The sequence below is a fragment of the Somniosus microcephalus genome, unplaced genomic scaffold, assembly GCF_052327205.1.
Source record: "Somniosus microcephalus isolate GS21.2 unplaced genomic scaffold, FLI_Smic_1.0 unresolved_chr4, whole genome shotgun sequence".
NCBI lineage: Eukaryota > Metazoa > Chordata > Chondrichthyes > Squaliformes > Somniosidae > Somniosus > Somniosus microcephalus.
This window is the reverse complement of record NW_028225182.1, coordinates 2,402,616-2,424,036: the sequence shown is the minus strand read 5'-3', so window position 1 is coordinate 2,424,036 and position 21,421 is coordinate 2,402,616. Positions and strand designations below refer to the sequence as shown.

General features: G+C 44.3%; 1 non-coding gene across 1 annotated transcript; it reads right to left on the bottom strand.

Moving 5' to 3' along the window:
* Positions 1-20,172: 20,172 nt before the first annotated feature.
* On the bottom strand, positions 20,173-20,244 carry trnaq-uug (transfer RNA glutamine (anticodon UUG)). Its single transcript has one exon. It is a non-coding gene; the product is annotated as a tRNA-Gln (tRNA).
* Between the last annotated feature and the right edge of the window lie 1,177 nt (positions 20,245-21,421).

Below are 21,421 nucleotides of genomic sequence, written 5' to 3'. Positions count from 1 at the left end.
TTCAGTGTTTATCACACCGGGAATCTGGTGCAGCCGTTGTTCAGTTTAACAGGGACCAACAATTGTCGCCGCTTTTACACAGCGGAAGAAACTCGCCCCTGGAGGTTCACCTGGAGCAAGTTCCAAAATCATTCATCCCACCCTGGAGCGGAACCGGGGGCATTTCGGGTGTAAGGCGAGCGTGATAATTGCTGCAGTCCCGAAACCTCTGCTCAGTTTGTCAGCCGCGAGTCAGAAGGATGTGTTAAGGGAGAAGGTGACCCGCTGACTCACCTCTCTCTGCACTGATTGAGATTGTGTCGCTTCTCCGTCAAACAACATCACTTCCGTCCCACACTGAAAACTCTCAATCCTTCTCCTCCGCTCGCTTTCTATTCAAGTAATTGGACAATGAATCAGTAATAAGGTTCCCTCGGGCTTTTGCTGGTGGATTTACTGATAAACCGGGGAATTGAGAGGAAACTGGAGCACAGGCAGGGTCCTTGCGACAGACCAGTCCGGCTAGCCCAGTCGGTGGAGTGTCGGATACTTCATCCCCACGGTGGGGAGTTTGCGCTTAAAATTTTTGGGCTGATTTTAAAGGCGATTCCCAGCTCGGTCAATGAGTGTTTCATATAAATGCGGTTCAACAAAATAAGAAAATCTCTCCTTGATTCCGGAATCTTGTCTCTTTCCAGCCACCCGCTGCTAAAGATTGAACTGACTTTAATTTCACCTTGGCTCGGGGTCAGTGCGGCTCAGTGGGACTTCGGCCCGTCTCTCCCTTCACAACCCATCAGGGCCGACAAAACAACGGGGAATTTTACACACGTGTTGTGTTCTGTAACTTTTTATAAACACTTCAGTGTATTTCACTCTGTGTCCAAGACTGTGAGGTCTTCCCTGGTGTGTCAGCTTCCGGTGTTTATAAACACTTCAGATTTCCTGATAATGTTGTTGAATCGCATTTTTTGAAAGAGTCATTGACCGAGAGGTGCCGGGGGATTTAGAGCTGGGGATCGCCGGTGAAAGCAGCCCAATAATTTGAAACACAAACCGCCCCTGAGATTAAGAGTCTCAGGCTCTACCGACTGAGCTAGCCGGGCCGGTCTGACCCCGCGCACTGCTTGTGTTACAAACCATGAACCAGTTTCCCCTCAATTCCCAGCTTTACCAGTAAATCGGCCAACAATAGCCCGAGAGAACCTTATTACTGGTACTTTATCCAATCACTTTAATATGTGTTTTCTGGTTAGCAACACTTCTGCCGCCGGAAAATGTTCTCCTTGTTTACTTTATTAAAACTCTTCATGACATTGAACACGTCGACAAAATCTCCCCTTATCATCTCTGCTCTGAGGAGAACAACCTCTTCTTCTCCACTACTCCACGGAACTGAAGTCCCGCATCCGTCCTAAAGCGCAGTGCCCGAATTACACACAATATTCCAAAGGTTTGGTATAACTTCCTTCCTTTTGCCCTCTATGCCTCTGTCTGTAAAGCCCAGGATTCCGTTTGTTTTTCTAACACAGGATAAAATGCTGCGGATGCTGGAAGTTTGAAATAAAAACAGAATTCGCTGGAAATACTCAGCAGCTGTGAATGGTAGGCGAGTTGGAAAAAAGCGAATTGGACTCAAAAATGCTGTGTAAGGGTTTCATGCTGCAATGGGGAGCATTCTGGACTTTGAATCCAGCGATCTGAGCCTCGGTGGAACCAGGTTTCTTCTTGTCCCAGCTGGGGACAAATAAAACAAATTTTGATCGCAACTCTGTGATTGGCTGCTCAGCAGTGGCAAAGTGTAGACGCTGAAGGTGTGGATGAGAAAAGGCCGGGCCAAAATGGAATGGTGGAGTTAAAATTGTCCAGTTCTTCCAATATTGCTGCTGGACGGGGTGTGCAAGTAGCCTTGAGAGGGCAGTGATGTATCGCCATTGCAGTGCTGGTCCCCGACACATACTCCGTTCCCGAGCCACCGATTTCATCCCAATCCCTGGCCACTGAGACTGAACCAGACAGCTTGCAACCTTGGTATTTGTCCCCGAGATGAGCTTCTGCGCAAGACGGTCTACTTCCACCTCCGTATCATCGCCCGACTCCGCCTCTGCCTCAGCTGATCTGCTGCTGAAACACTCATCCTTGCCTTTGTCACCTCCAGACTTGACGATTCTAATGTACTCCTGGAAGGCCTCCCATCACCCTCCCTCCATAAACTTCAGCTCATCCAATCCTCTGCTGCCCGTATCCTAACTCGCACCATGTCCCGTTCACCCATCACCCCGGGTCTCACTCGCCTCCATTGGCTCCCTTCAGGCGACAGTTCAGTTTTCAAATTCTCGTCCTTGTTTTCAAATCCCTCCATGGACTCGCCTCCCCCTATCTCTGTAACCTTCTCCAGCCCTACACCCTCTGAGATCTCTGCACTCCTCCAATTCTGGGTTCTTACACATCCCCGATTTTAATCCTTCCACCATCTGCCGTGGTGGGATTGTGAGCTCAGGTCTCCAGATCATCATGAAGTCTGCGGCTGAGGAACAGTCTGTGGCGGGACCAGCACTGCAATGGCGATTCATCGCTGCCCCCTCAAGGCAAACCTCTCCACCAGCAAGCACTGGACAATTTTCTCCTCACCATTACACTATTCCTCTGGAATACTGGTCGATTAACAAACTCACTGTGCCGCCCTACCTCATAAATAATTGATTGAAGATTCGTTAATGAGCAGCGCAGTCTGAACGAGGATCTGTTCGAACAGTGAATTCAATGTCAAATCAGGCACAGAAAGCGAAATAAATAGAGCGAAATAAAGGTTGGATTTAGAGAGAGAGAAGAAAAATAGAAAAATGTAAAAACATTTTTATTATATAAAAAATATTCAACGGCAATTTATATCTGAAGGAATGAGATTCCACACTTATAAAATATATTTTCAGTGCCAGAGAGGTTATTTGGCAGTAATTAAGACTGTTAAAAAGGGGACTTAGACTGAACTGGTCGGAGTTGCGGCGGTGTGTGAAATATGGTGACGATCTATCATTATTAGCAGAGGCGACTCTGCAGGATTATATTAAAATCTCCTGCGGATCCACTGAAACCAGTCGAATGTGCAGCTTTGAGAGGGGTTTTCTGCACCATCAGGGCAGGAAACGGGAGTGAGGGAGGGACACTGTCGGTATCTGTGCTAAATTTGAGACTGTGAAGAATGGTGTGGGCTCAGATAATATACGGGCTCTATGAGATATTTTATTTTATTGATATTTAATTACAATATGAATTTTTCCAATTTCATATTTATTCAATTGAAATGGGGAAGGTTTCTTTCCAGTTTTGAACCGGGGACCATTTATCGAACATAATGCTTGCGCCCGGGATTGAATCGGGGAGTTTGCACTTATGAGGTGAACGTGATAACCACTACAATATGGAAACCTCTGTTTAGCTAAATATCCAGAAAGAACTGTTCAGCGAGAAGGTGAAATGCTGGATCCCAGATTCTGGATTCATTACCTTTCAGTAACATTTCTCTGGCCGAAACTGCACAAGTCAAGAATGTTCCTTTCAAAGTCATTAAACTCTCGAATTTCCGCGTCGCCCCCGAATCCTCTGAATCAGATGCCTCCAGTTTTTCCACTCAATCAATGTCCCTTTGCAATTCCCTGTTCCCATCCACATTAATTATTGTGCCACTGTCGATCAGTGATAATTGATAGTCAAAGTGATCAGGCCATGCTTGCTCAGTCGGTAGCAGGCTCCTGGGTTCGTGCCCACGTTGGTTGAAGGTTTTTGTTAAACTTTTTCTTTGTTGCTTTTACGGTAAAGCCTCATGAATTAACCGACAATTTTCTTTGTCACAATGAAAGAAATACTAACTGAGGGAGAGTCGACAATTCAATAATTTGTACTGTTACCCATATCTCATTTTACACACTGTACTTTAGGAGTCTGGTTTAAAATGATCATTGCTGATGACACCAGGAATCTGGGGAACTTTGGTCAAATTGAACAGGACCAGTTATTTCTACCATGCGCACAAAATAGAAGCAGTTCTGAATTTAAAATCCCATGGTGCTGACATTCAGATTAAACGCAGTCAGCGTTGAAATAAAGTGAAAGAATTTTACAGTGAAAAGATTTGTCAGTAAGTATTTGTGCCTTTAATTAAAGTTTGTGGCTTTTGATTCCCGCTCATGTCTCGTCTTCCTCTGTTGAATAAAAAACAAGGGATTTGACATTTGACTGCGCTGCGCCTGATATCTGTGAGCTCATCCTTTATATTGAGCGGTTTTTCACCCTTTGATCGGCGTCAGCTTTAGCTCAGCAGTTACTTCGCAGCACCAACTTAATTCTCAGTTCGAACCCTGTTTCACCGCGGGCGCTGCCTGGCGTTTTTTTGTCATTTTCAATCTCCTTATTTTACACCGAAACAAATTGCAGCCGTGATTTTAATTTAGCAGAGTGATATTTTTCGAGGGCACCTTTATATGATTCAATAAGCTATTCTGATCCGTAAGTGTGACCGCGTTCGATTCCCGGTTAGGGAAGTAACTTTGACATCACTGGTTTTAATTAATTAAAGCGAAGAAATTTGAGTAAATAAATAACATGCAACTAATGTGAAAAAATAAGAAATGTTTTAATCACCATTAATTAACCGACAGCCTTCTTTTGCAGAATGAAAAATATTATAATATGGTGATTGAGTGTCAGTCGAAACTTCAGTCATTTATTTTGCTCTTTGCATGTGCTGAACTGTTAACCCATATCTCATTTTACACATTGTAATTTAGGAGAATAGTTTAAAATGTTCATTGCTTGTGAGAGCAGGGATCTGGGGAAACTTTTGTTAAATTAATCAGGACCGTTTTCTTCACAGAAAAAATATTCTCTGACATAGTTTTTTCAGACCAAACACTGACCGATCTTCCTTAGACCCAAAGTGAATGGTCTGACACGTGCCCACATTGAACTGCATTAATCACAGTTCAGGGGAGATTTAATAGAGTTGTTCAAAATTATGGGGGAAACAGTTTCCACTGGGAGGAGGGTCAGCGGGGCTATGGGGGAAGAGCAGCGGAGTGGGACTAATTGGATAGCTCTTTCAAAAATGCTCCATCAATTGTTCATTTTAATCTGCGATTGATAGATTTTTGTTAACCAAAGGTAATAAGGGATGATTCAAGTCAGTGAGACTCTTTATAATTGTTTCAATCATCATTAATCAACCCACAACATTGTGTTGCTCACTACAGGAATTGCTAACAAGTTTACTGGGTGACAGACAAACTGTAATAACTTAATATAGAATCATAGAATCAGACAGCACAGAAGGAGGCCATTCGGCCCAAATTGCCTGTGCCGGCTCTTTGAAAGAGCAATCCAATTATTCCCACTCCCCTGCTCTTTTCCCAAAGCCCTGCAAGTGTTTCTTTTTCAATTATGTCCCTTTTGAAAGTTAACATTGAATCTGCTTCCACCACCATGTCAGGCAGAAAAATATTGACATTAATATTATCCAAGTCCCATTTCACACAGTGATTTCCATGCTTTGCATGCCATGAACTTTTATCACTTCTGATTTTACACACTCTAATTTAGAAGTTTGCTTAAAAATGTTCGGTGCTTGTGACATCAGCCATTGTTAGATTTAAATGGATTTCAGCCGCTTTCCTTGGAAATCTCTGCCCCAAACTGCTGCTGATGCTCATTCGTTGAGTATATTCAAGGCAGAGATCGATAGATTTTTGGACTGTAGTGGAATCAATGGATATGTGGATAGGCAGGAAAGTGGAGTTAAGGTCGATGATCAGCCATTATCTGATTGAATGGCGCAGCAGGCTCGGGAGCCATATGGCCTACTCTTGCTTCTAATTCTTTCATTCTTATTTTCTTATGTCCTTTCACAGGAGAGCAAACTCGCCCCTGGACATGCATAAGGAGCAAGTTCCAACAAAATGATTCCGCGTATGTGATAGCTCCCACACTGCGGAAACGTCTCCACATTCAGTACCGGGTCAGATGGGAATGCTCAGCGAGCAGGTGAACCGCTGAATCCCACTTTTGAGGGATGTCCCAAAGTGCTTCACAGTGGCGTCAAAAGAAATGAGTTGCACTTAGTAATTAAATATGCAGAATGTCAGAAGTGGGATTTGCACACACGCCTACCAGAAGAGACTGCGACCTAAACGCAGACGCCTTAGACCGCTCCTCAATGCTAGAAAACTCACTTGCTCACTTCTGCATTTAAAATGTTTCAGTCCTGGTGCTTGTTCAATGTTTCTCGAAGGCTCAGTGACTGTGTTATCATCTCCCCTGGGGATTTCCTGAGCCTGTGCTCGGTGTATGGGGAGGTTTGGCCCGGGTCACTGGGGTGGACAATAACAATCTGAGCTCTGGAGCTGGGGAAGAGCGAATAATTAATGGGTTTGTTTCCGTGTCTGAAATGTGGCTTAGATCTGTTGGTGTTAACCGAGGCCGGGGCTGCGAGATATTGCATTTTGTTCACTTTAAATCAGAGGAATATCCGCAGTCAGGAGCTGAAAAGGACCAAGAGCTGAAAAAACACAAGAAAAAAGAGAAGAAATGTCAGCAATTGTGATAAACTCTTCAAAGTGTTTTCTGGTAGTTTAGTGGTTTAATTGCTTTAATCACCATTTATTAACTGATAGCGTTGATTTTGCAGAATGAAAGAAATGCTCACACTGAGGGACAGTCGAATCTTCAATAACTAAACTTTAATAATTTGTGAAACTTTATTCATTGATGAAGTTTTATCACCTATCTGATTTTACACACTGTGTATCAATTAATTTCACATAAATAATAGTCTCGAGCATAATGCGCCCGCTCGGGCTCGAAGCGGGGATCGTTCACGTGTTAAGCGAACGTGATAACCGCTAACCTACAACAACTGATACACAACTTCTCCAGAAAGATCTGTTCAGCGAGAAGGTGAAATGCTGAATCCCAGATTCTGGTTTAATTTCCCATCATTAACATTTCTCTGAACAAAACTGCACAAGTCAAAAATGTTCCTTTCAAACTCATTAAAGTCCCTAAATTCCTTCTCCCGAATCTTTTGAATCAGATGCCTCTGATTTTACCCACGCAATCTATGTCCCTTTGCAATTTCCTGCTCCCATCCGCACTACTTACTCTGCCACTATCTTAGTGTCGTTAACCTTGGTAATATATGCATATAGAAGACTTTTGGATTACCTTTTATGTTCGTTGTCATTCTATTCTCATACCCTGTCTTTTCCCTCTTATTTTCCTTTTCACTTCTCCTCTGAACTTTCTATATTTAGACTGATTCTCAGATATATTAGGGTAGTTGAAGCCCCCATTATCACTACTCTATAGGTTATAGTCATAGAGTCATAACGGCACAGAAGGAGGACATTCGTTCCATCAATTCTGTCCTGGCTCTCAGTTGAGCAATCCAGTCAGTCCCATTCCTGCATTCGATCCCCGTACCCCGGTACGTTTATTTCTCTCAAGTGCCTATCCAGTCTCCACTTGAAAACATTGAGTGTCTCCGTTTCCAATAGTTCCGTCGGCAGCGAATGCCAGGTCCTCACCACTCACTGCATAAAAAAAGTTTACCTAACGTCCCCCCTGTATCTCTTGCCTATTACCTTAAATCTGTGTCCCCGAGTCCATTAACATGAACTAGTGGGAACAGCCTTTCCCCATCTAACCTATCCAAGCTCATCATAATCTTGTACACCTCTATCAAATCACCCCATAACCGCCTTTTTCTTTAAATACTCCTGTGCAGCGCCTTGGGAGGATTTACTACGTGAAAGGTGCTATATAAATACACGTTTTTGTTGTTATAATGAAAACAAATGCAGCTTCTCCAACCTGTCCTTGTAGCTAAGATCCCCCATCACCGTGACCATTCTGGTAAATCTCCTCTGCTGTCTCTCAAGGGCCTTCACACCCTTCCTAAAGTGCAGTGACCAGATCTGAATGCAGTACTCCAGTTGTAGCCTAACCAGTGCTTTATAAAGGTTCCACATAACTTCGCTACCTTTGTACTCATTACCTCTATTTATGAAGCCCAAGATCCCATATGTTTTTTTTAACCACTCTCTCCAAATGTCCTGCCACCTTCAAGGACCTATGCACATTAACTCCCCGGCTCCTCTGTCCCTGCACACACTTAAAACTGTGCCATGAAGTGTATATTGCCTCTCACTGTTCCTTCTGCCAAAATACATCACCTCACACTTCTCTGTATTAAATTCCATCTGCCACTTGTCTGCCCATTCTGCTAGGCTTTCTATTTCTTGCTGCAGTCGATTGGTATCATCCTCACTGTTTGCTACACACCCACATTTGGTGTCGTCGGCAAATTTGGAAATTCTACTCTTTATTCCAATATCCAGATCATTTACAAATATCACAAAAGTAATGGCCCCAGCACTGACCCTTGGGGAACCTCCTCCAGTGTGAAAAAACAGCTATTTACCACAACTTGCTGTTTTCTGTCCTTAAGCCAGTTCCTTATCCAAGCTGCCACTGACCAACTATTCCATGAGCATCAATTTTGTTAACCAGCCTTCTATGTGGTACATTGTCAAACACCTTCCTAAAATCCCTGTGGACAACATCCATTGCATTCCCTTCTGTGCAGTCTTCAGGGAACATCCCCATTTCTGTCCTTATTTTGGATGGAAGGTCATTGATGAAGCAGTTGAAGGTGGTTGGGCCTAGCACACTGCATTTCTTTCTTTTTTAAGCATTTATGGGATCTGGTCGTCGCTGGCAAGGCCAGCATTTATTGCCCATCCCTAGTTGCCTTGAGAAGGTGGTGGTGAGCCGCATTCTTGAACCGCTGCAGTCCGTATGGTAATAGTGCTCCCACAGTGCTGTTCGGTAGGGAGTTCTAGGTTTTTCACCCAGTGACGATGAAAGATCGATGATATACCTCTACATTAGGAAGGTTTGTGACTTGGAGGGGAACTTAGAAGTGGTGGTGTTCTCATGTGCCTGCTGCCCTTGTCATTCTAGGTGGAAGAGATCGCGTGTTTGGGAGGTGCTGCCGAAGAAGCATTTGCGAGTTGCTGCAGTATATCTTGTAGATGGTACACACTGCAGCCACGGTACACCAGTGGTGGTGGGAGTGAATGTTTAAGGTGGTGGATGGGGTGCCAATCAAGCGGGCTGCTTTGTACTGGCTGGTGTCGAGCATCTTGAGTGCTGTTGGAGCTGCACTCATCCAAGCAATTGGAGATTATTCCATCACATTCCTTACTTGCGCCTTGTACATGGTGGGAAGGCTTTGAGCAGTCAGGAGGTGATTAACTCGCCACAGAATACCCAGCCTCTGACCGGCTCTTGTTGCCACAGTATTTATGTGGCTGGTCCAGTTAAGTTTCTGGTTAATGGGGACACCAAGATGTTGATAGTGGAGGATTCGGCGATGGTAATGCCATTAAATGTCAAGGGGAGGAGGGTAGACTCTGGCTTCTTGGAGATAGTCATTGCTTGGCACTTCTGTGGCGCGTATGTTACCTGCCACGTATCAGCCCAAGCCTGAACGTCGTCCAGGTCGAGTTGCATGCGGGCATGGATGGCTTCATTATCTGAGGGGTTGTGAATGGCGCTGAACACTGTGCAGTCATCAGGGAACATCCACAAATCTGACCTTATGTTGGAGGGAAGGTCATTGATGAAGCAGCTGAAGATGGCTGGGCCTAGGACACGGCGCTGAGGAACTCCTGCAGGAAAGTTCCGGGGCTGTGATGATTGACCTTCAACCACCACAATCATCTTCTTTTGTGCTAGGTATAACTTCAGCCAGTGGAGCGTTTTCCCCCTGATTCCCATTCACTTCAGTTTTACTAGGGCTCCTTGATGTCAGACTCGGTCAAGTGCTGCCTTGATGTCAAGGGCAGTCATTCTCACCTCACAATTGGAATTCAGCTCCTTTGTTCATGTTTGGACCCAGGCTGTAATGAGATCTGGACCCGAGTGTTCCTGGTGGAACCCAAACTGGGCATCAGTGAGAATATTATTGGTGAGTAAGTGCTGCTTGATAGCACTGTCGATGACTCCTTCCTTCATGTTTTGATGATTGAGAATAGACTGAAGGGGCGGTAAAGTGCCGGGTTGGATTTGCCCTACATTTTGTGGGCAGTTTTCCCCATTGTGGGATAGATGCCAGTGTTGTAGCTGTACTGGAACAGCTTGGCCAGATGCGCGGCTAGTTCTGGAGCACAAGTCTTCAGCACTATTGCCGGGATGTTGTCCGGGCCCATATCCTTTGCTGTATCCAGTGCGCTCAGCCGTTTCTTGATATCACATGGCGTGAATCGAATTGGCTGAAGACTGGTTTCTTTGATGGTGTGGATCTCGGGAGTAGGCCGATATGGATCAACCACTCGGCACTTCTGGCTGAAGTTGTTTGCAAATGCTTCAGCCTTGTCTTTTGCACTCACGTGCTGGGCTTCACCCTCATTGAGGATGGGGATATTCTTGGAGCCTCCACCTCCCATTAGTTGTTTAATGGTCCACCAACATTCACGACTGGGTGTGGCAGGACTGCAGAGTTTTGATCTGATCTGTTGATTGTGGGATCGCTTAGCCCAGTCTATTGCATGCTGTGTCTGGTATTAAGTCCTGTTTTGCAGATTCCCCAGGTTGGCACTTCATTCTTAGGTACGCCTGGTGCTGCTCCTGGCATGCTCTTCTACACTCGTTGTTGAATCAGGGTTGGTCCCCTGGCTTGGTGGTAATTGTAGAGTGAGTGATATGCCTAGTCATGTGATTACAGATTGTGGTGGAATACAATTATGTTGCTTCTGATGGCCCACAGCGACTCCTGGAGGCTCAGTTTTGAACTGCTAGTCTGTTCTGAACCTATACCAATTAGCACAGTGGTAGTGCCACACAACACCAAGGTGGGTGTTCTCAGAGTGAAGACGGGACTTCGAATCCACAGTTTTTTTGCGGTGGTCACTGCTGCCAATGCTGTCATGGTCAGAAGCATCTGCGACAGGTAGATTGGAGAGGAAGAGGTCAAGGAGGTTTTTCCCTCAACATCTGTCACAGTCCCAGACTGGCAGTTATGTCCTTCAGGACTCGGCCAGCTCGGTCAGTAGTGGTGCTGCTGAGCCACTCTTGTTGATGGACATTGAAGTCCTCCACCCAGAGTACAATCTGTGCCCTTATACACTCAGTTCTTCTTCCAAGTGGTGTTCATATATTTTGGCCAGTAAAAGCAGCAAACCTGAGGATTAGGAGCAGTTTAGGATTCAGCAAAGGAGGGAAAATGGATTAATTAATAGGGGAATAAAGATTATGAGAGTAAGCTTACAGGGAACATAAAAACTGAATGTAAAAGCTTCTATAGATATGTGCAGAGAAAAAGATTGGTGAAGTGAAGCATCGGTCTCTTGCAGTCAGAATCAGGGGAATGTATAATGGGGAACAAGGAAATGGCTGACCAATTAAATACATACTTTTGTTCTGGCTTCACAAATGAGAACACAATTACCCTCCCAGAGATGTCGGGCAACATAGGGTCTAATGAGAGGGAGGAATTGACTGAAATCAGTATTTGTAGGGAAATGGTGTTAGCAAAATTGATGGGATTGAAGGCCAATAAATCCCCAGGGCCTGATAATGTACATCCTAGTATACTTAAGGAAGTGGCCCTAGAAATAGTAGATGCATTGCTGGTCATCTTCCAAAATTCTATGGGCTCTGGAACAGTTCCCATGGATTGGAGGATAGCTAATGTAACCCCACTATTTATAAAGGGTGGTAGAGAGAAAACAGGGAATTATAGAATGGTACGCCTGACATTGGTAGTGGGGAAAGTACTAGAGTCAATTATAAAAGATGTAATAGCAGAGCACTTAATAAACAGTGACAAAATCAACATCGATTTACCAAAGGTAAATCATGCTTGACTAATCCAGTGGAATATTTTGAGGATGTAACTGGTAGAATAGGTAAGGGAGAACCAGAGGATGTTGTGTATTTGGACTTTCAGAAGGCTTTTAATAAGGTCCCACATAAGAGATTAGCGTGTAAATTTAAAGCACCTGGGATTGGGGGTAAGTAATGACTTGGATAGATAACTGGTTGGCAGACAGGAAGCAAAGAGTTGGAATAAACGGGTCTTTTTCTGAGTGGCAGGCAGTGACTGGTGGGGTACCGCAGGGATCGGTGCGAGGACCCCAGCTATTCACAATATATATAAATGATCTAGACAAGGGAACTAGATGTAATATCTCCAGGTTTGCAGACGACACAAAGCTGGGTGGGTGTCTCTGCTGTGTGGAGGATGCAGATAAACTCCAGTATGATTTAGACAGGTTAGGTGATTGTACAGATGCATGACAATTGCAGTATATTGTGGATAAATGCGGGGTTGTCCACTTCGGTGGCAAAAACAGGAAGACAGATTATTATCAGACCGGCAATAGATTGGGAGAAGGGGAAGTGCAAGGAGACATGGGTGTCCTTGTGCACCAGTCGCTGAAGGTAAGCATGCAGGTGCAGCAGGTGGTTAAGATGGCAAATGGTATGTTGGCCTTCATAGCGAGATAATTTGAGTACAGGAGCAAGGATGTCTTGCTGTAGTTGTTCAGGGCCTTGGTGAGACCACACCTTGAGTATTCTGTGCCGTTTTGGTCGCCTGATCTGAGGAAGGATGTTCTTGCCATGTAGAGAATGCAGCGAAGATTCACCAGACTGATACCTGGGATGGCAGGAATGACGTATGAGGAGAGATTGGATCGATTAGGCATACATTTGCTGGTGTTTAGAAGAATGGGAGGGGATCTCATTGAAACTTATAAAATTCTAACAGGACTAGACAGACTAGATGCAGGTAGGATGTTCCTGATGGCGGGGGAGTCCAGAACCAGGGGTCACAGTCTAAGGATAAGGATTAAGCCATTTAGGACTGAGCTGAGGAGGAATTTCTTCACCCAGAGAACGTTGAACCTGTGGAATTCTCTGCCACACAGGGAAGTTGAGGCCAATTCATTAAGTATATTCAAGAAGGAGTTGGATATATTTCTTCAGGCTAAAGGGATCAAGTGATATGGGGATAAAGCAGGGACAGGGTACTGAATTTGGATGATCAGCCATGATCTCATTAAATGGCGGAGCAGGATCGAGAGGCCGAATGGCCTACACCTGCTCCTATCTTCTATGTATCTATGTTCAACATGGAGGAGTACTGATTCATCAGCTGAGGGAGAGCAGTATGTGGTAATCAGCTGGAGGTTTCCTTGACCATGCTAGACCCCTCCTGATTTTGAACACATCTATCAAATCTCATCGCTATCTTCTCTACTCTGAGGAGAACAACGAAAACGTCTCAATCTATACACCTAACTGAAGTCCCTCATCCCCTGAAACAAGCTTGTAAATCTTTTCTGCCTTCACATTCTTCCTGAAATGTTGTGCCCAGAATCCTCCAGCTGAGGCCTAACCAATGATATATAAAGGCTCAGTATTACTTCCTTGATTTTGTACTCTATGCCTCTATTAATAAAGCCAAGGATCCCGTGTGCTTTTTAACAGCCTTCTTAACTTGTCCCGCCACATTCAGAGATAGATATGTACACCCCCAGGTCTCTCTGTTCCTGCACCCGATTTAAAATTGTATCATTTAGTTTATATTGCCTCAGTTCAATCATCCCACCAAAATGGATCACTTCACACATCTGCTATGTCTCTGCCCATTTCATTATTTACGACAGTTCTGAGTTTCCTGTCATCTGCAGACTTTGATATTTTGCCCAGTATACCCAAGTCCAGGTAATTAATGTATATGAGAAAGAGCATTGGTCCTAATACCGAGCCCTGGGGAACAGCGCTGTATATTTCCCTCCAGTCTGAAAAATAACCGTTCACCACTATTTACAACTGATACACGTGCACAGCATCGTACTCATTCTATAAACACCCATTTTATATATAAACACCACACACATATACATAACAACAACTTGCATTTATGTAGCACCTTTAAAGTAGTAAAACGTCCAAAGGCGCTTCACAGGAGCGATTATCAGACAGAATTGTACACCGAGCCACATAAGGAGATATTAGCACAGGTGACCAAAAGCTTGGTCAAAGTGGTAGATTTTAAGGAGCGTCTTAAAGGAGGAAAGAGAGGCGGAGATGTTTAGGGAGGGAATTCCAGAGCTTAGGGCCTCGGCTCACACACACAGTTTGTATTTTTACACGGCCTTGTTTGCAGTTATGAATATTGCTTCCAGCCGCAAGTTTAATTGTTTTTCAGAAGCTGCTCGACCAGTTGTGTATTTGGAACAGTTTCCCAGTTTATTTCCCTGTGATGTGATGATTGTGGGGGCTCGGTGTGTGTAATTGGATTTGCTGCAGTCCGCCGGCAGCAGGCGGTGAAAGCGGGCGTGAGACGGTGAGTGACAGGTGAGCGCTGCTTCTGATGCTGTCTGACACCCGGGGGACTCGAGTGGGCGGGGATTTTAAAGCCCGTTCATTACTCCAAGGCAGGAGAAATGAAACAGTGTTTGATGAACGTGTATATATACAAACATCGCTGGTTGCAGTGTGGAGCTCGTGGCGCAACGGTACCGTGTCTGACTCCAGATTAGAAGGCTGCGTGTTCAAATCACGTCGAGGTCATCGTTTTTTTGGATAATCCCGTAATTAATATTTTCTTTGCTGTTTCACGATAACCAGACCCTTGCTCTAAAGTCTGTCTCACTGTTTCCCCAGTGTCAGGGAGTGAAGCGCCTGATGCCCTCATGTATTTAATTTTACTATTCACAAATACAGTTATTCGTTCAAAGTCAACCTGCAGGTGGCCACACATAGAATAAACAGAGCCAGAGAGACAGACAGAATCGGGAAACACCGGGAAATCGGCAAGAGATATTGACAAGCAGATGTTTCCGAGACCAGAACCTGTCATCATTGATGAAGAACTGGATCCGGTCCCAAAATCTATCAGCACAGAGCTGGATATACTGGGTTTATAAAGATTGCTGATATTGCCAGCCCACCTGTCCTCTCTTGGCACTTGGTTCTACCCATAGCCCTGAATAAAGAAGGTAATGAACTGGGGAGTGGATTACCTGAAGAAACTGAAGATGAGAACTCTACTTCTCAGATTGCTGGAAAGATGCCATAGTTTTGTGTCTAAAAGCGCTTTGCGATCAGAACATTGCCTGAAGCCCTGTGGTTAATGAGAGGGCTTTTGATGCTTGATTTTCTTACACACCTTGGAATTCAGGAGAACCTGGTTCATGGTTTGCAGGACAAGTTAAACCCCTGGAGCGGAGCCACCAGGCACCTGGCTGCAAGCAGCGACAAAGACGTTCAAAGTGATCAGACCCGGCGAGCTCAGTTGCCAGAGTGTGAGACTCTTAATTTCAATGTTCGTCAGTTCGAACCCCACGTTGGGCGAAAGCATTTTGATAAACTTTATGTTGCTTTCACGGGAAAGCATCATTAATTAACCAATAATCTTCTTTTGCACAATGAAAGAAATGCTAACAGTGGTAGAATCGATAGTTCAATAATTTGTACCGTTGCCCATATCTCATTATACACACTGAACTTTAGGAGTCTGGTTTAAAAATCGTCACTGCTGATGACACCATGAATCTGGGGAGCTTTGGTCAAATTTAACAGGACCGGTTATTTCTACCGTGCACAGAAAATAGAATCAGTAGTGAACATAAAATCCCATTGTGGTGAATTTCAGATTCAACGCAATCAGCTGAGAAATAAAGTGAAATTAATTTACAGTGAAAAGATTTGGAAGTAAGTGTTACTCGTATTTGTGCCTTTAATTCAAGTTTGTGGCGTCTGACTCCCTTTCACGTCTCTGACTAAGAAAGGAGGGGCTTGACGTCGACCAGACTGCACGGGCCCTGATATATGTGAGCTCATCCTTTATATTGAGTTGTTTCCCACTTTTTTTTATTGGTGTCAGCTTTAGCTCAGCGGTTACTTCGCTACTATCTGTTTAAATTTAAGCACTGTATTACCGCGGGCGCTGCCTAGCGTTTGTATTGTCAGTTTCAATCCCCTTTTACATCGAAACACATTGTAACCGTGATTTTAATTTAGCAGTGTGAAATTTTTCTAGGACAACTTTAAACGATTCATAACGGATTCCTTTCAACACTTTGACCCGGGTTCGATTCCCGGTTAGGGAATTAATTTTGATATCACCGTTTTTAATTAATTAATGCGAAGTAATTTTATTAAATTAATATCATGCATCTAATGTGATAAAATAAGAATTGATTTAATAACCATTATTGAACCAATAACTTCCTTTTGCAGAATGAAATACATTAAAATATGCTTACTGAGGGACAGTCGAAATACAGTGAATTATTTTGCTCTTGCATGTGCTGAACTTTTAACCCATATCTCATTTTACACATCGTATTTTAGGAGAATGCTTTCAAATGTTCGTTGCTTGTGAGAGCAGGGATCTGGGGCAACTTCTGTTAAATTAAACAGGACCGGCTATTTCACAGAAAAAAAAATTCTCTGCCGATGTTTTCAGATCATAGACTGACCGATCTTTCTTAGTGGATGACTTGACATTTGCCCACATTGACCTCCATTAATCACATTTCAGGGGAGATTTAAGAGAGTTGTTCAAAATTATGGGGGAAACAGTTTCCACTGGCATGAGTGTCAGCAGGGCTATGGGGGAAGAGCAGCGGAGTGGGACTATTTGGATAGCTCTTTCAAAGGTACAACATCAATTGTTCATTTTAATCTGCGACTGAGAGATTTTTGTTAACCAAAGGTATTTAGGGATAATTCAAGTCAGTGAGACCCTTCATAATTGTTTCAATCATCATTAATCAACCCACAACATTGTTTTGCTCACTGCAGGAATTAATAACAAGTTTACTGGGTGACAGACAAACTGCGATAACTTATTATAGAATCATAGAATCAGACAGCACAGAAGGAGGCCATTCGGCCCATAGTGCCTGTGCCTCTTTGAAAGAGCGATCCAATTATTCCCACTGCCCTTCTCTTTTCCCAAAGCCCTGCAAGTGTTTCTTTTTCAATTTCCTTCCCCTCTGAAAGTTAATATTGAATCTGGTTCCACCACGATGTCAGGCAGAAAAATATTGACGTTAATATTATCCGAGGCCCATTTCACACAGTAATTTCCATGCTTTGCATGTCATGAATTTGTTCCCTTCTCATTTTACACACTTTATTTTAGCAGTTTGCTCTGCAAACCATGAACCAGGTTCTCCTGAATTCCAAGGTGTGTAAGGAAATCTAGCTCACCTGTCAGTCACTGTCTCTGGCCCGCTTTCACCACCTGCTGCCGGTGGACTGCAGCAAATCCAGTTACACACACCGAGCCCCCACAATCATCACATCACAGGGAAATAAACTGGGAAACTGCTCCAAATACACAACAGGTCGAGCAGCTTCTGAACAACAATTAAACTTGCGTCGTATGGACAATATTCAGAACTGTGAACCAGGCCGTGTAAAAATAAAAACAGTGTCATAGAATCATAGATTCAACATTAACTTTCAAATGGGAAATGTAGTTGAAAAAGAAACACTTGCAGGGCTATGGGGAAAGAGCAGGGCAGTGGGACAAATTGAATAGTTCTTTCAAAGAGCCGGCACAGGCACGATGGGGCTTAATGGGTTCCTTCTGTGCTGTCTGATTCTACAAAAATGTTACTAAAGTTTGACTCTCACCTGGAAAACATGTTAGCATTCCCTTCAGTGTGCAACAAAAAGCAGTGGGTCGATTAAGAGAATTATTAAGTGTCTAACAGACTTGAATTATTTTATTAAACAGTTTTGTAAGAACCAATGGGTCGCGGCGATGAGAGCGCCGAATCCTAACCACTAGACCACCAGGGAACACTTGTACAAACTGCAATATCTCGCAGATCCTTGCTCGCTTACTACCAGCAGATCAAAACTGTATTTTAGTTTTGGTCACCTTACCTGTTGAAGGATATACTTGCCTTAGATGGGGTGTGAGAAGGTTCAGCAGACTGATTCCTGCAATGAGAGGGCTGTCTTATGAGGAGCGATTGAGTAGATTGGGCCTATACTCTCTCGAGTTGAGAAGAACGAGAGGTGATCTCAGTGAATCATACAATCATACAGCTACTTATGCAACTGCCTTTTGAAAACCACGATTGAATCTGCCTCCAGCACCCTTTCAGGCAGTGCATTCCGGATCCTACGATCGATAACTGTAAACCAAGTCTGACAGTGGCACAGTAATTAGTGAGGATAGGAGCAGAAAATTGCAAAGGGACATTGATTGAGTGGGAAAACTGGAGGCATCTGATTCAGAAGATTCGGGGGCGACCTGGAAATTCGAGAGTTTAATGATTTTGAAAGGAACATTTTTGACTTGTGCAGTTTCGGTTAGAGAAATGTTAGTGAAAGGAAATTATTCCAGAATCTGGAATTCAGCATGTCACCTTCTCGCTGAACAGTTCTTTCTGGATGTTTAGCTAAGCAGAGGTTTCCGTAGTGTAGCGGTTTATCATGTTCACCTCACAGGCGAAAAGTCTCCGGCTCGATCCTGGGGGGAAACATTGTGTTCTAGAATTGGTGCGTGGTTCAAACTGAAAATAAACCTTTCCTATTTCAATTTAATAAAAATGAACAATGGAAGAAATCATATTGTAATTATAAAGGAATAAAATAAAATATTTCATAGAGGCTGTACATTATCTGATCCTGGACCATTCTTCACAGACTCAAACTCAGCACAGATACCGACAGTGTCCCTCCCTCACTCCCGTTTCCTGCCCTGATGGTGCAGAAAGCCCCTCTCAAAGCTGCACAATCGACCGGTTTCAGAGGATCCGCGGGACAACTTTAAAGGATCCTGCAGCGTCGCCTCAGCTAATAACCATAGATCGTCACCATATTTCACACACCGCATCAACCCCGTCCATTTCAGTCGAAGTCGTCTTAATTTCCACCAAGTAACCTCCCTAGCACTGAAAATTAACTTTTATAAGTATGGAATCTCATTCCTTCAGATATAAATTGTTGTTGAAGATTTTTGATATTATAAAAAAGTTTTTACTTTTGTCTCTTTCTTTTCGCCCTCTTAATCCAACATTTATTTTCCTCTCTTTATTTCTCTTTCTGTGCCTGATTGGACATTGAATTCCCTATTCTAATTGACTCTTCCTGGTTCAGATTCTGCGCTGCTCATTAACGATTCTTCAATCAATTAATTATGGGGTATGGCGGCATAGTGATTATGTTACTCGACCTGTAATCCAGAGGAAAAGTGGAATGGTGGGGAGAAAATTGTCCAGTGCTTGCTGGTGGAGAGGTTTGCCTTGAGGGGGCAGCGATGAACCGCCATTGCAGTGCTGGTCCCGCCACAAACTGTTCCTCAGCCGCAGACTTCATGATGATCTGGAGACCTGAGCTCACAATCCCACCACGGCAGATGGTGGAAGGATTAAAATCGGGGATGTGTAAGAGCCCAGAATTGGAGGAGTGCAGAGATCACAGAGGGTGTAGGGCTGGAGAAGGTTACAGAGATAGAGAGGGGCGAGTCCATGGAGGGATTTCAAAACAAGGAAGAGAATTTGAAAATTGAGTTGTCGCCTGGTTGGGAGCCAATGTAGGTGCGTGAGACCCGGGGTGATGGGTGAACGGGACATGGTGTGAGTTAGGATACAGGCAGCAGAGGATTGGATGAGATGAAGTTTATGGAGGGAGGGTGATGGGAGGCCTTCCAGGAGTACATTAGAATCGTCAAGTCTGGAGGTGACAAAGGCAAGGATGAGGGTTTCAGCAGCAGATCAGCGGCGGAGTCGGGCGACGTTACAGAGGTGGAAGTAGACCGTCTTGAGCGGAAGCTCATCTCAGTGTCAAAGGCGGCACCAAGGTTGCAAGCTGTCTGGTTCAGTCTCAGTGGCCAGGGATTGGGATGAAGTCGGTGGCTCGGGAACGGAGTTTGTGGCGGGGAGCAGCACTGCAATGGCGATATATCGCTGCCCTCTCAAGGCTACTTGTGAACCTCGCCCAGCAGCAATATTGGAAGAACTGGACAAATTTTACCTCCACCATTCCATTCCGGCCATTTCTCATCCAAACCTTCAGCTTCGACATTTTCCCGCTGCTGAGCAGCCAATCACACAGCTGCCATCACAATTACTTTTACAAAAGCTGGGATAAGAGGGAACCAGGTTCCAGCGAGATTTGAACTCGGATTGCTGGATTCAAAGTCCAGAGTGCTCACCATTACACCATGGAACCCTTACACACTATTCCGAGCCTAATTCGCTTTTTTCCAACTCACCTGCCATTCACAGCTGCTGAGTATTTTCAGCAAATTCTGTTTTTATTTCAAACGTCCAGCATCCGCAGCATTTTGTCTTGTGTTAGAAAAGAAAACGGAATCCTGGGCTTTACAGACAGAGGCATAGAGGGCAAAAGGAAGGAAGTTATACCAAACCTTTGGAGTATTGTGTGCAATTCGGGCACTGCGCTTTAGGACGGATGCGGGACTTCAGTTCCGTGGAGTACCAGAGAAGAAGAGGTTGTTCTCCTCAGAGCAGAGAAGATAAGGGCAGATTTTCTCGACGTGTTCAATATCATGAAGAGTTTTAATAAAGTAAACAAGGAGAACATTTTCCAGCGGCAGAAGTGTTGCTAACCAGAAAACACATATTAAAGTGATTGGATAAAGTATCAGTAATAAGGTTCTCTCGGGCTTTTGTTGGCCGATTTACTGGTAAAGCTGGGTATTGAGGGGAAACTGGTTCATGGTTTGTAACACAAGCAGTGCGCGGGGTCAGACTGGCCCGGCTAGCTCAGTCGGTAGAGCCTGAGACTCTTAATCTCAGGGGCGGTTTGTGTTTCAAATTATTGGGCTGGTTTCACAGGCGATCCCCAGCGCGAAATCCCCCGGCACCTCTCGGTCAATGACTCTTTCAAAAAATGCGATTCAACAACATTATCAGGAAATCTGAACTGTTTATAAACACCGGAAGCTGACACACCAGGGAAGACCTCACAGTGTTGGACACAGAGTGAAATACACTGAAGTGTTTATAAAAAGTTACAGAACACAACACGTGTGTAAAATTCCCCGTTGTTTTCTCGGCCCTGATGGGTTGTGAAGGGAGAGACGGGCCGAAGTCCCACTGAGCCGCACTGACCCCGAGCCAAAGTGAAATTAAAATCAGTTCAATCTTTAGCAGCGGGCGGCTGGAGAGAGACAAGATTCCGGAGCTCGGAATCGCCTTTAAAATGAGCCCAAAAATTTAAAACGCAAACTCCCCACCGTGGGGATGAAGTATCCTACACTCCACCGACTGGGCTAGCCGGACTGGTCTGTCGCAAGGACCCTGCCTGTGCTCCAGTTTCCTCTCAATTCCCCGGTATATCTGTAAATCCACCAGCAAAAGCCCCAGGGAACCTTATTACTGAT